This window comes from Papilio xuthus, unplaced genomic scaffold (genome assembly GCF_000836235.2).
Source record: "Papilio xuthus unplaced genomic scaffold, Pxut_1.1 DF825752.1, whole genome shotgun sequence".
In the NCBI taxonomy this organism is placed as follows: domain Eukaryota; kingdom Metazoa; phylum Arthropoda; class Insecta; order Lepidoptera; family Papilionidae; genus Papilio; species Papilio xuthus.
The window spans coordinates 931031-937030 of record NW_013532897.1 but is presented as its reverse complement, the minus strand read 5'-3'; the positions used below and the strand labels follow the sequence as shown (position 1 = coordinate 937030).

Here is a 6000-nt window from a genome sequence, read left to right as displayed (position 1 = left end):
CAGTAAGCAAACAAAGCGCCCGAGGCAGAGATAGACGCGTGCGGAGGAAACAAAATGGCGGTGGAGTGATTAAGATGTCACGCCCGATGCGCACGCCATTGTTTTTTTGTTGAAAGGCCGGCGTGCGGCATTGCCTTGTCTTGTCCGACGTACTACTTTACTACAGATATTTATACTCTAATGACTTGACCATCTTAGGCATGCTGAAGCGAAATAAAACTTTGCAAACTTTTAATTAGATCATCAGATTTTTTAAAATATATTTTTTTGACTTCATGTTTTAGGAAGTGAAATAGCTTAAACTAACTGTAATAAGAACCAATAAGGAAATTATCATGACTTAACTACAGTGTTTATGCAAATAACAATGTTACAGTATCTCGCTAGCTCTGGATACGTCCACTTTCTAATTCATTCCACTTTCATCGATAAATCCTTTGAGAACCTTTCCTTAACTGCAACACTGCGAAAGGTACTTGCTTCAAGACTTTTGTGAAATAATTATGAAAATGTAACCTAAGGATATGCCTATAAACATAATGGTAAGGTATAATCGTTTCATTATCATTATCAGCGTTTGTCTGCCCACTGCTGGACATAAGTCTTTCCCAATGCCTTCCAAAGTATCGACTCCGCTTTTCGCATCTAATCGTCGCATGTTATTGTGTTTAAATATGTATATTTTGTTTTTTGTACGAAGTAGTATTTTATTCGTGTGATCGTCGAAGCGAGTCCCGCGGGATGTGCGGCCGGTGACGTCACGGGCGCGGCAACGTAATGTTGTGCTTTGTCTGCGCCCGAGCACCGTATCCCGGAACTAGATCATATCGATGCTTTGCTATAGATTTTATCAACGAGTAAACAATACCAACGATTTAAATTTAATAGGAATTTAGGCATACTTTTGTACATTTAAGTTGATTGATCAGCTTAAAGTTAAGCTTTAGGTTCGGTTACAAAAAATAACAAAAAATAAAATGTTCCATACAGTTGAAATAATAGCGTGTTCTAATTTCATTTATTTGATTGGCCGTCAATGGTATAGCTACAATAAAGTTTTAATTGCAATCTGTAATCGATGTAACGTGAGGGCGCCACGTGCGCTCAGTCACGAGACTGAAGGGAAAGGTGTGTCCACACATGAAACATTTCATCTAAAAATTACAAAAAAAACGTTAAATATCTTGCCATTCCTTAGAATACAATAATTAAGCTCAACTGTGCTACTCGTTGCTTTTAATTTAAACGTCAAAAGGTCTTTAAGAGACTATTCCATTTAAAGGCTAATCATGCGACTTTGTCCGCGCATGTCAGCCGTCTCGTCAGTGCAATAGGACAATCGACATCATGAAAATGGCAAATCATGATAACTGATAAATGGAAATAAGATCTAATCTATCTTTAATTTTTATCCCAACAGAAGCTCATGTGACGAGTCTCTTATTTGAAACGATTACGATTGAATTGTGCTCACACAAGGGGCTTGTTTCAGCGCAACACGTGTTTGCATTTGCGTAATTTCTATAACATGCGGCACGTTTTATACAAGTGTATCTGTAATTATATATATGTATTAAGATAACATTATTACCGGCTTATTTAATTACACTGTACATACCAGTGGATATATGACTTGGTACGGAGATTAAATGTATGGAAATTACTGGCTTAAAAAAAAATTCAGCTTGGACATTAATTTTTTGCAGTAATGTGCGAAGGTCGAAAAACAATGTTTAAAATATTCTCGAACGTTACGCGCTGGATCATTTTTTTTATTTTTTTCTTTAATAACATAATTAAGATTATCTTAAGGGAGGCAAAAAGTACAAAAATGTATTAATTATGTTCCTTTATAAATATTTGAACATATCTTCTGTTTAGAAAAAATAGTTTGCCGCCATGATCAAAGTAATATAATAATTTGCTAGCTTGCGTAGTAGCTAAAAATGCGTTTTTTTATTTTGAATAATTTTTATTACTTTATGCTAAGTTATTATGTCTTTCGAGTTTTAAAGACATCACCAGATGATAGGATATTAGGATATGTGATTTTTTATACAACTAAGAAATGACAAAGAGGCATTATTATATGCCTGGAGCGTTTATTATGCGGCAAATATATTAAACTACTAGGTATTATTTGTTTTTAATAAAGATTAATTAATACAAAAGCGATTCCGGCGTTTCGGCTGCGCAAGCGCAGGCTACACCGCAGCGCGGGAGCGGCTATGCGTCATTCCGCGACGATACTCCGCACGCGACGGCTGTGTCGCGTCGCTGCAGATCCGCGCTTCGATCGATCTTTACCTCGTGTTCTGTGCTTTTCGTATAATTTGGATTTGTGTGCGATGTGCTATGGAGTTTGTTTTCAGTGACCGCCCCCTGAAAAGGGCTTGAAATTGTGCTTGTTTTAACTGAAGTGCAGCAAAAGGTAAGTCGACGAAGCTGTTTGTATCGCTTACAGAATTAGATTATAATCTCCTCTAGTTTATAGCCTATTGTAAGCGATTTCATGGTGCTTGGGATAATTTAATTGAGGGCCCACACGCAAATTTATTCGGCTGCTGTTTTTAAATATAAAAGCGCTATAAAATTCGGTAAATATTTTTCAGCGTATTCGTAGTATTTCTTGTTCAATAGCCTTCGGTTCTTCCTCAACTTCTTTGTTGGTTTTATACAAAAACTGTGCAGCGCAGCAAAAACTTTTATTTAAACGTAATACTCGAAAATAATATAAGAACCTGGAATAGGTCTGTTCAACTATAAATATTGGTCTCTTTGCTTGTTTTGCATATAAACGTTGAATTATGAAATTGTGGTAAGACAAAACAAAAGTCTCAGTGAATCAACTATACCTACTTTGTGGTGCTCATAAAGTGCGGTAAAGAACTGGAGACGTACCTAAATGATTCATTCTCTGCACTACTTTCTTAGGTAGGTATTTATTTACCTATGTCTTTGATTCATCATGCTTGAATACCTAACTTTCTGGTTTACAAGTAAAGGTAAATTTTAAAAAATGTAAAATCATGACAATATTTTTTTTTATAATAAGGGTGCGAATCAGTAGCTGATTGATTAATATTAATTGATCCGACGCCCATGGAGGCCCTAACACCTGAGGAACTGCAAATACGTTATCGCTAATTACACCAAAAATAAAGCGATTTTTTTTTATTTTCCTATTAAAGTACAACTTACTGCGAGTTTCTGAGACCCCCCGTTTAAAACATATTGTTATCCCTGTTTTGTCAAAGATATCAGGGATGATGATATATTTATACAGAGATTTTGGTCTCAGAAACCCACGGTAACACATTTAACGTGTGCAGAATAGCATGCGTATGTTTTCTTGTACACTCGATTAACTTCTCGCAACGCCAATGTATATTACAGGTATTCTGCGGCAAATCTCAGTTGATTGAGTAATTATTGTCATTACAGTGTATTGATGCGCTTATTTGTTCTTTGTTATCTCTAATTGGTACTAAACTTTAATCATAGACTTAATTATTGGCTCACTAAGGTTTAATTACGTTAATTTTCATCTTCATACTTCAATATCATTCACATATAGAAAACTTTGTATCTATTGCTTTAAGAAAATGCAATATAAGAGAAAAAAATTTGTTGAACTCACAAGTAGAAGTTATCAGGAGTCTGTGTAAATTGATAAAGTCTGCTTAGCTCCCTTTTAACACGTTTAAGGCGAGTTTTGTCGCGCGCGTGTTTGCTTAGGATTGCTTCCAGGAATCTTAACTTTTGACGCCTCCCGTCAGGAATGCAGTATGATGACTTTTTTATCTTTTCCTAAAACGGCTTGTCTCTTTTTTGGATTAAAGTTAAGTGTTTACTGTATTTTGGGCTGTTTGTTTAGTGTTTTTGAGTTTAAACTTCTCCATTTTATTATAGGATTAGCTTCTAAAATAGTAAGCAATATTGAATAAAACATTTGTCGGTATGTACCTATTTTGCAACTTACAAAGTTTGTAAATTTAATCCAAGCACCATGAGAAGTTCCATTCTAACCCACAATTTCATGTTAAAGTTAAATTTTACATTGTTACAAGTTGACTATTCGCGCAACTAAGTTTGCGCACAGCGGCGATCGTAAACCTTTCTTCCACTAATGCTACTAACCGCGCGACACTGCTCGCGACACTGATTCTACGACCAATGTACCATTTCCACTGCCACGTGACCGCCGTGCAAAGCAATCGCGCGTTTAGGCGTTTAGTGGAAAAGAGGTGTTGCAGATGGGTCTTGCAGAGGTTTTTGTGTGAGAACAGGTCGGGGCACAATGCCCTGGCAGCATTCGAGGCTCCCACGCCAACCGTGGGTGGCGCTTGCGACATTTCGCCCGCCATTGCACTTTGTTGTCGTTAGTGCTTTCAGCTCCAATTAGAACTTGATCACGATTCTATTTTTATTGCTTCGATTATTCGATTCGAAGTCTTTTTTCCTTTTTAATGTGTAATGGATATCAAGTATGTCCATTTAAGTTTTATGTTGGTTGCATTTTTAATCACTGAAATCTTTTTAATGCATTTTGATACAATATCTTTGAATTTGCGACATTGATTCGAGAGATTTCCAACAATACTAAGGTACTCAAAGCTCTGCGGTGTGATTCATTACTTAATCATCGCAGTTGCCTTCACCCGGCGTCTACATGTGCACATCATATCCTCATTTATCAAATACCTCATAAATGTCAGGTTTTTAAACAAAATTAACTTGTTGACAATCAGTTTTTTATTCCTATTAGACTACAGTGCCTGTCCTTATACCGTAATCGGGCTATCTAGCTTGTTTCATTTTGGTTTCTAGCATTTTTTCTTTATAACTTGATACAAGACAAGTTTGTCAATAATCAATTAAATATTTTCAATTAACACAATTCAGCCTGTATACAATTCGAGGGAAAGTTAATTAATGTAAATATTGGCATTCTTCAGGGCGCACGCGACGTGGCGTGAGCAGAGTCGCAAAAAACACCAAGCATCCATAATTGCGCGTTTGTCACGGTCGTTTGCCTGATTTACGTAGTTTGACGGAATTAACTGGAATAGAACTGTTTATAAATTGTAATATTTATTTAGTTTTCTAACACTGCGTTTTATGTTTAGTTGGTTTTTATTGTGTTACATATTGCATATTTTCTTTTCTTTTATGCCAGTTACATATGTCTTACTATGTAATAAAAATTTATGTTGATGCAGATGAACGCACCTTAATTAATTAATTACACACTATATAGTTGTACAGGATGTCTCAAAAGTCGACGTCAAGCGGGAATCTCAACATTTAACAACCGGATTATTCCCATGATTAAAAAATAACATCCAAAACTGTTTTTTCCGTTGACTCGATAAAGCAAAAGTGGTTTATCGTAATCTCTTACATTCGGTAATAAATACGGTGACGATGTATATTTTTTGCTGCATTCAAATAGTCCGGGGTTCACATCCGCGGCCGCACGGAACATTCCGGCGTCGGACGTTGCCCTTGACCAAAACTCAATCACTCGAGAGAAAGTCGCAATCGCTTTTTAAGAGCAAACTTATGTTAATTACAATTTAACGAGCAAAATAAGTCTGTAATTAAATTATATGTGATATGACTAACTTTTTTTAAATGGATTAATCGGTGCAATTGAGTTGTAATTTCGGTATTCTTCTAAATTTTAATCGCATTCTTAAATATTCGTCGCTTAGATTCACTAAAAATATTGTAAAAATATTTAGTTACATTTATAATATCAGTTTTGGAATTTTTTACTTAAAAAAACTCAATAATTAAAAAAAAAAGTATTTCCAAAAAAAATCATGTTACATTGAGCATTGAAAAAGGAACTTGTAGCAGTTTGGTCGTCGATAAATCGTTTGATATCCGTCAATATTTGGGTAGTTATGTACCACACTAGCTACAGTAGCCAGCCGCTAGAAACTAGTGGCTATCGCAGCAGCATCCGGCCGGCGCCAAGGTCGCGCGGATAGA

General features: G+C 35.9%; 1 protein-coding gene across 1 annotated transcript in view; it reads left to right on the top strand.

The window, feature by feature from the left end:
• The first annotated feature begins 2250 nt into the window (after positions 1–2250).
• rau (RA domain-containing protein rau) overlaps positions 2251–6000 on the top strand; it is a 40365-nt gene continuing 36615 nt past the window's right edge. Inside the window, exon 1 of the mRNA XM_013323330.1 lies at positions 2251–2431. The gene's annotated coding sequence lies outside the window, so the exon portion shown is untranslated. The remainder of the gene's footprint in view (positions 2432–6000) is intronic.